The sequence below is a fragment of the Callorhinus ursinus genome, unplaced genomic scaffold (genome assembly GCF_003265705.2).
Source record: "Callorhinus ursinus isolate GAN/ISIS: 27379988/994484 unplaced genomic scaffold, GSC_fseal_2.0 scaffold29, whole genome shotgun sequence".
In the NCBI taxonomy this organism is placed as follows: Eukaryota; Metazoa; Chordata; class Mammalia; order Carnivora; family Otariidae; genus Callorhinus; species Callorhinus ursinus.
The window spans coordinates 18,032,488-18,041,716 of record NW_027397091.1 but is presented as its reverse complement, the minus strand read 5'-3'; the positions used below and the strand labels follow the sequence as shown (position 1 = coordinate 18,041,716).

Genomic DNA, 9,229 nt, shown 5'->3' with positions numbered 1-9,229 from the left:
CCTGATTTGTGACCCAGTATGGGGTCTATTCTGGAGAAAGTTCCATGTGCGCTTGAGAAGAATGAGTATTCTGTTGTTTTAGGGTGGAATGTTCTGTATATATCTATGCGATCCATCCGGTCCAGTGTATCATTCAAAGCTCTTGTTTCCTTGTTGATTTTCTGCTGAGATGATCTGTCCATTGCTGAGAGTGGAGTATTGAGGTCTCCTACAATTAACGTATTGTTACCAATATGACTCTTTATTTTGGTTAACAGTTGGCTTCTGTAGATGGCTGCTCCCATGCTGGGGGCATAGATATTTACAATTGTTAGACCTTCTTGTTGGATAGACCCTTTAAGAATGATATAGTGTCCTTCTGTGTCTCTAACTGCAGACTTTAGTTTACAATCTAATTTGCCTGATATAAGAATTGCTACCCCAGCTTTCTTTTGAGGTCTGCTGGCATGGAAGATGGATCTCCATCCCTTCACTTTCAGTCTGGATGTATCTTTAGGCTCAAAATGAGTCTCTTGTAGGCAGCATATGGATGGGTCCTGTCTTTTTATCCAATCTACAACCCTGTGCCGTTTTATGGTAGCATTTAGGCCTTTCATGTTGAGAGTGATTATTGAAAGATATGAATTAATTGTCATCATGTTGCCTGTGAAGACGTTGTTTTTATAGATCTTTCCTGTAAATTTCTGTTGTATATCACTCTTGGGGTCTTTCTCCTTTTATAGAACCCCCCTCAGTATTTCTTGCAGGGCCGGCTCAGTGGTCACATATTCTTTTAGTTTCTGACAGTCTTGGAAGCTCTGCCTCTCTCCATCCATTCTAAATGACAGCCTTGCCAGATAAAGCATTCTTGGCTGCATGTTCTTCTCGTTTAGTACCCTGAATATGTCTCGCCAGGCCTTTCTGGCTTGCCAGGTTTCTGTGGATAGGTCTGACGTTGTTCTGATGTTCCTCCCTCTGTACGTAAGGAATCTCTTCCCCCTAACTGCCCTTAAGATGGTTTCCTTGGTTCCAAGATTTGCGAGTTTTATTATTACATGCCGGGGTGTTGGCCTGTTTTCCTTGGTCTTGGGAGGGGTCCTCTCTGCCTCTAGGACGCGAATGTTTGTTTCATTCCCCAGATTAGGGAAGTTCTCAGCTACGATTTGCTCAAATACATCTTCTAGTCCTCTCTCTCTCTCCACTCCCTCCGGGATTCCAATTATTCCGACATTGGAACGCTTCATGGTGTCACTTATTTCTCTGATTCTATTTTCATGGATTCTGAGTTGTTTTTCCCTGGCCTCCTCTTTTCCCTTTGTATCTATTATATTGTCTTCCAGGTCGCTTATTCGTTCTTCTGCCTCACTTACCCTAGCTGTTAGATTATCTAGATTGGATTGGATCCCATTGATAGCATTTTTTAAAATTTTTTTATTGTTATGTTAATCACATACATTACATCATTAGTTTTGGATGTAGTGTTCCATGTTTCATTGTTTGTGCATAACACCCAGTGCTCCATGCAGAACGTGCCCTCTTTAATACCCATCACCAGGATAACCCATCCCCCCACCCCCGTCCCCTCTAGAACCCTCAGTTTGTTTTTCAGAGTCCATCATCTCTCCTGATTCGTATCCCCCTCCGACTTACTCCCCTTCATTCTTCCTCTCCTGCTATCTTCTTCTTTTTCTTTTTTCTTAAAATATGTTGCGTTATTTGTTTCAGAAGTACAGATCTGTGATTCAACAGTCTTGCACAGTTCACAGCGCTCGCCGTAGCACATACCCGCCCCAATGTCTATCACCCAGCCACCCCATCCCTCCCACCCCCCCACCACTCCAGCAACCCTCAGTTTGTTTCCTGAGATTAAGAATTCCTCATATCAGTGAGGTCATATGACACATGTCTTTCTTTGATTGGCTTATTTCACTCAGCATAACACCCTCCAGTTCCATCCACGTCGTTGCAAATGGCAAGATCTCATTCCTTTTGATGGCTGCATAATATTCCATTGTGTATATATACCACATCTTCTTTATCCATTCATCTGTCGATGGACATCTTGGCTCTTTCCACAGTTTGGCTATTGTGGATATTGCTGCTATAAACATTGGGATGCATGTACCCCTTCGAATTCCTATATTTGTATCTTTGGGGTAAATACCCAGTAGTGCAATTGCTGGATCATAGGGTAGCTCTATTTTCAACTGTTTGAGGCACCTCCATACTGTTTTCCAGAGTGGCTGCACCAGCTTGCATTCCCACCAACAGTGTAGGAGGGTTCCCCTTTCTCCGCATCCCCGCCAACATCTGTCGTTTCCTGACTTGTTAATTTCAGCCATTCTGACTGGTGTGAGGTGGTATCTCATTGAGGTTTTGATTTGGATTTCCCTGATGCCAAGCGATGTTGAGCACTTTTTCATGTGTCTGTTGGCCATTTGGATGTCTTATTTGGAAAAATGTCTGTTCATGTCTTCTGCCCATTTTTTTTTTTTAGAATAACAAGAAATATTTTACTAAAACATAAGGTTTACAGAAGTTCCAGACAAGCCATACAAAATGGTCATAAGCTTTTTCTTGAAGGAAGGATTCTACACTTGACAGCAAGTCACAATGTTATTAGTGATGGCTGTGATATTTGTTTAATGTTCCCATTTTGGTTCAAACAATCAAGCTTGTCCATTTATAGCATCTAAATAAAGTTAGACTTGGCTAGAGAGCATATTCTAAAGAACTGGTTAGCTGCTTTTAACCAATGCAATTAGATCACCATAAAAAGGGGGAAAGGAGCCCATAAAATTAAAATAAAACTACCTCTCCCCCTCAAAAAAAGTAATAAAGAAAAACACCTACACCCCTGCAGCTAACCCTGACAACTACCTTCATTCACAGTGCTTTATATTCAAACCATGATGGGGAAATGAATAAAAGCAGAGAAGGGCCACTGCTTTTAAACGTTTCACAACAATCCGGATGGTACTTCTAGCCTCTGCTCATGCTTTACAACAGTGAATCAGGACAAGACATAGGTTTGCTAATGTGCATTTAATCACCAAAGGACTGAAGATGTCTGGGCTTTTATTCTGTAATGTTTCTAAGACTGTGTCCATTAAATGCAAACAAAAAAGGAAGAAGTCTTGGCAGAACAGGAGAACAGGAGAACTTGATGATCAGATCGATTTTAAATACTATTCATGGATTATAGCCTAGTCCACGCTCTAGCTGTTTCTGTGGTTTGGGCTTCGTTGGTCTTCCACTGCTCCGCTATATCATTTGCTAATGGATCATCTGGATTGGGAGCACTTAACAAAGCCTGGATCGATAGCAGAACTGTGTGGATCTGCAGTGCTGGGGACCACTTATTTTTCAAAATATCTGAACATATTCTTCCCAACTTTGTCTACATTAGGATGATAAATTTTGGTCATGAAACGTACTTTAGGGGCTGCCATCGGGTATTCTCCTGGTAGGAATAGTTCAAGCTTAAAAGTCCCTCCCTCAAAGGGGGAATCCTGGGGGCCAGCAAGGACCACATGAAAATAACGGGCGTTGCTCTCATCTGGTTCTGCTTTAATGCCAGGAACTGGTTCTGCCAGCAAACGCTGGGTTTCCTTGATAATCCTGCGGGGCAGCCCGGCCATCTTGTCAGATCCCGAGTTCGGCCTCTGGTCTCGACTCTGGCTCCGCTCGCCTCACGCACGAGTGGAAGTCCAGGGCTCCACTTCCAGGGGCTCTTCTGCCCATTTCTTGATTGGATTATTTGTTCTTTGGGTGTTGAGTTTGATAAGTTCTTTATAGATTTTGGATACTAGCCCTTTTTCTGATGTGTCATTTGCAAATACTTTCTCCCATTCTGTCGGTTGTCTTTTCGTTTTGTTGACTGTTTCTTTTGCTGTGCAAAAGCTTTTTATCTTGATGAAATCCCAATAGTTCATTTTTGCCCTTGCTTCCCTTGCCTTTGGCGATGTTTCTAGGAAAAATTTGCTGCGGCTGAGGTTGAACAGGTTGCTGCCTGTGTTCTCCTTTAGGATTTTGATGCACTCCTGTCTCACGTTTAGGTCTTTCAACCATTTGGAGTCTATTTTTGTGTGTGGTTTAAGGAAACGGTCCAGTTTCATTCTTCTGCATGTGGCTGTCCAATTTTCCCAACACCATTTGTTGGAGAGACTGTCTTTTTTCCATTGGACATTCTTTCCCGTTTTGTCAAAGATTAGTTGACCATAGAGTTGAGGGTCCATTTCTGGGCTCTCTCTTCTGTTCCATTGATCGATGTGTCTGTTTTTGTGCCAGTACCATACTGTCTTGATGATGACAGCTTTGTAATAGAGCTGGAAGTCCGGAATTGTGATACCACCAGCTTTGCTTTTCTTTTTCAACATTCCTCTGGCTATTCGAAGTCTCTTCTGGTTCCATACAGATTTTAGGATTATTTGTTCCATTTCTTTGAAAAGAGTGGATGGTATTTTGATAGGGATTGCATTGAATGTGTAGATTGCTCTAGGTAGCATTGACATCTTCACAATGTTTGTTCTTCCAATCCATGAGCATGGAACATTTTTCCATTTCTTTGTGTCTTCCTCAATTTCTTTCATGAGTATTTTATAGTTTTCTGAATATAGATCCTTTGCCTCTTTGGTTAGATTTATTCCTAGGTATCTTATGGTTTTGGGTGCAATTGTAAATGGGATCGACTCCTTAATTTGTCTCTCTTCTGTCTTGTTGTTGGTGTATAGGAATGCCACTGATTTCTGTGCATTGAATTTATATCCTGCCACTTGACTGAATTCCTGTATGAGTTCTAGCAGTTTTGGGGTGGAGTCTCTTGGGTTTTCCACATAAAGTATCATATCATCTGCAAAGAGTGAGAGTTTGACTTCCTCTTTGCCGATTTGGATGCCTTTGATTTCTTTTTGTTGTCTGATTGCTGTGGCTAGGACTTCTAATACTATGTTGAATAGCAGTGGTGATAGTGGACATCCCTGCCACGTTCCTGACCTTAAGGGGAAAGCTCTCAGCTTTTCCCCATTGAGAATGATATTCGCTCACTGATAGCATTTTTAAGTTCTGTCAATTCAGCTTTCATTTCTGCCCTTAGAGACTCTATGTTGCCATTAATTGATTTCTCTATTCTAGCCATTGTCTTCACAGTTGCTAGCCTGAATTCCATCTCTGACATCTTGGTTATATCTGCATCCATTTGTAAATCTGAGGCATAAGTCATAATCTCTGAGTCTTTTCTATTTTGGGGGTTCCTCCTCCTAGTCATTCTGTTGATGGGTGTTTGAGGGAATGTATAGAGTCCAAATTGTTGACTAGAACCCAAGCAAGATGCACTTGTTTTCTTGGGACCTTAGTGTTGCTGGCCTCTTATTTTCCCAGCCTGTCTTCTAGGGGAGGGGCCTGCCATGCTGTTACTCAGGCAACCCTGTTTGGGCGGAGTTGCCCTGCCCTCCTGTGGTGGGGGATGGGCTCAGTGGGAACCAGTTTTGGGGTGCTTTTTTTCTCTGGGGGCTCTCCCTGGCAGCTTTCCGTGTCTCTTCCATGAGTCAGAGCAGAAGAGACCGTTTCCAACCCTCTGCCTCAGAGCAGAGAGACCGCAGTCTGTTCTTCAGTGAGCTCTCCAGGCCACACTGTCTCTGTTTCTGTCCGTGCTGCTATAAACTGCAGCGGCCTGGGTTGTGCGCCCCTCTGCAGCGCCCCCAGTCCTGCCTCCATGTCGGGGCACGTCTCTGCCCTTTGTGCTTCTAAAACTGCCAGCTGCTCCCGGTTTGCAGGCATGACCCCCGCTGCTCCAGGTTTCCACCCTGGGGGCTGCCCTAAAGTCCTTTCCCCGCCATGGTCTGTGAGACTGTGCCCAGTCCCCAGCGCGCAAGGCTGTCGCTCACCAGCAGTGCAGGATTCCCATGGGCAGGCTCCCTCCCGTTGCCGTTCATCCTCTGATATCTGCCTGTGGAATCCAAGCTCCCTGCTTCATACCTTAAAACCTACCGCCTGTGATATTCTGTTTGTAGAGATCCAATCTTCTTACATCGCAGGCTGATTTCATGGGTGCTCAGAGTGGTCTGGTAGATATCCAGCTCAATTCCGGGGACCAGCTGAAATAGGGTCCCCTACTCCTCTGCCATCTTTTCTTCTCCCCCCCCCCAACCATTTTAAAATGAATAGTTCAATGGTATGAAGTGCATTCACACTGTTGTGCAACCGTCACTGCCATCCATCTCCAGAACTCTTTTTGTCTTACAAAACTAAAAGGCTATATACATCAAACAACAATTCCCCATTTCCCTCTCCTCTCAACCCCCAGCACCCACCACTTCACTTTCTGTCTGTGACCTAAGTACCTTATGTAAGTGGAATCATACAGGATTTGTGTGTGTGTGTGTGTGTGTGTGTGTATGTGTGATTAGCTTACTGATAGCTGTACCTGCTTTTTTTTTGGTTACTATTCACATGGAATATAGTTTTCCATACTTTCACTTGCAACCTGTTTGTGTCTCTAGATTTAAAGTGAGTCTTTTGTAGATGGCATAGAGCTGGATTATGTTTTCTTTTTTAAATCCATTCTGCCAGGGGCGCCTGGGTGGCTCAGTTGTCAGCCTCTGCCTTCAGCTCAGGTCATGATCCCAGGGTCCTGGGATCAAGCCCCGCATAGGGCTCCCTGCCTGGCAGGAAACCTGCTTCTCCCTCTCCCAGTACGCCTGCTTGTGTTCCCTCTCTCACTGTCTCTCTCTCTGTCAAATAAATAAATAAAATCTTAAAAAAAATCCATTCTGCCGATCTCTGTCTTTTGATTGGAGAGCTCAGTCCCCTTACATTTAAAATAATTATGATAATGAGGGATTTACTTATGTCATTTTGATGTATTTTATATGCCTTGTAGTTTTTTGTATCTTATTTCCTGCATTGCTGTCTTTTTTTTTATTTAGTTGATTTTTTGCACTGAAATGTTGTAATTCTTTTCATTTCCTTTTGTGTATATTCTGTAGCTATTTTCTTTGTGGTTACCATGGGGATTACATTTAACATCCTAACATGATAATGTTCCAATTGGAATTTATACCAGAATAATCCCAGTAGCATACAAAACTCCTCACCCACTTTCAGTTATTGGTGTTACAAAATTACATTTTTATACATTGTATGTCCAAAACCATAAACTAGTAATTGTTTTTTAATGCATCAATCTCTTAAATTATGTCGAAAAAAATGTAGAATTATAAACCAAAGTTATAATAGTAGTTTCTAAACTAATAGTTTTAGAAAATGTATTAGTCTCTTAAATCATGTAGAATACGAAACTTGGAACTATAAACCAAAGTTAAAATAATACTAGCTTTTACAATTGTTCATGTATTTATCTTTACTGAGATATTTATTTCTTCATATAGCTTCAAATTACTGTCTAGTGTCCTTCCATTTCAACCTGCAGCATTCCTTTTAGCATTCTTGCAAGGCAGGTCTAGTGGTAATGAACTTTCTTAGCTTTTGTTTATCTGGGAATGTTTTAATCTCTCCCTCATTGTTGAGGGACAGTTTTGCCAGATATAGGATTCTCAGTTGACAGTTTTTTTTCTTTCAGCACTTTTAATTTAACAGCCCACTGCCTTTTGGCCTCCAAAGTATCTGATGGGAAATCTGTTAATAATATTATTGAGCATCCCTTGTAGGTGATGCATTACTTCTCTCTTGGTGCTCTTAAGATTCTCTTGTCTTGTCTTTGAACAGCTTGATTATAATGTGTCCATAATAAGGTCTCTTTGAATTCATCCTACTTGGAGTTTGTTGAGCTTCTTGGATGTTCATATTCATGTCCTTTATCAGACTTGGAAAGTTTTGGGGCATTATTGCTTTTAGTAATCTCTCTGCCTCTTTCTCTCTTTTCTCTTTCTGGGACTCCCATAATGCATATGTTGGTCCATTTTATGGTGTCCCACATGTCCTCTAATCTCCATTCACTTTTCTTCAGTATTTTTAATCTCTGTTCTTCAGACTTGATCATTTCAATTGTCCTATCTTCAAGTTCATGCATTTTTTTCTTCTGGCTGCTCTGATATACCTTTGAATCACTCTAGTGAATTTTTCATTTCAGTTATTGTACTTTTCAGTTCCAGAATTTCTTTTTAGTTTCTTTTAAGTTTTCTATCTCTTTATTGGTATTTTCATTTTGTTCATACATTATTTTCTTGACTTTCTCCTTGTTTTTTTTGTTGTTGTTGTTGCTGTTCTTTGAGCATTTTTAATACAGTTGTTTAAAATTTCTGTCTAGCAAGTTTGTCATCTGGTCTTTTATTTTATTTATTTATTTATTTTTAAAGATTTTATTTATTTATTTGAGAGAGAGAATGAGAGATAGACAGCATGAGAGGGAAGAGAGTCAGAGGGAGAAGCAGAGTCGCTGCTGAGCAGGGAGCCCAATGTGGGACTCAATCCCGGGACTCCAGGATCATGACCTGAGCTGAAGGCAGTCACTTAACCAACTGAGCCACCCAGGCGCCCATGTCATCTGGTCATGTCATCTGGTCTTTCTTGCTGATGGTTTCTGTTGCTTTCTTTTTCCCTTTGAATGGGCCATACCTCTCTGTATGGCTTGTGATTATTTGTTACAAACTGGACATTTCAGTCTAATAATGTAGTAACTCTGGAAATCAGATTCTCCCTCTTCCTCGGGGTTGCTGATTTTTCTTTTTGTGGTTTGATTGTTGTAGGCTGTATCCATGCTGGGAATCAGCCAGAAGCATAAACTTAAGGTCTTCTCAGGTGTTTTTCAAAGCCTGCATCTTTCCCTAGTCATGCATGGTGACTTTTTTAGTTCCTTCATGTTTGTGGTTCCTTTTGAAATCCCTGGACTTTAAATGTCTGGCTCTCAGAAAGGGGAAAAGGAAAGGAGAGAAATGAAGGGGATAAAAAGAGGGGAAAAAAGGGGTACTGGCCCTCGAATTCCCCTGGGAGTTGCTTCAGCTGGAGGGGGAAGGGCTTGCAAGATTGTGAGGAAAAGTGCAACAAGGGCCACCTGCCTGTGTTTCTGCATCTCCAAGATCAGCAGCAACAATGAGCAGTCAGGACACAGATACTCAATTTTTGGAGGACAGTGTCCTTATTGCCTACCCTGGTTCCCAAAAGTTGACTGAAGCTGTATACCATATGACTGAGAGTGGGGAGGTGGGGATGGGGGGAGGGCTACCATCTTGGGAGCTGAAATTGACTAAAGTTAACTGCAATAGGCATTAAAATCTTCCTCTGGAAGTTGTAG

The 9,229-nt window shown here is 41.8% G+C and overlaps 1 pseudogene; it reads right to left on the bottom strand.

Annotated features, from left to right (window-relative positions):
- Positions 1-3,160: 3,160 nt before the first annotated feature.
- Positions 3,161-3,698, bottom strand: LOC112828130 (ubiquitin-conjugating enzyme E2 N-like; annotated as a pseudogene).
- Positions 3,699-9,229: the final 5,531 nt, after the last annotated feature.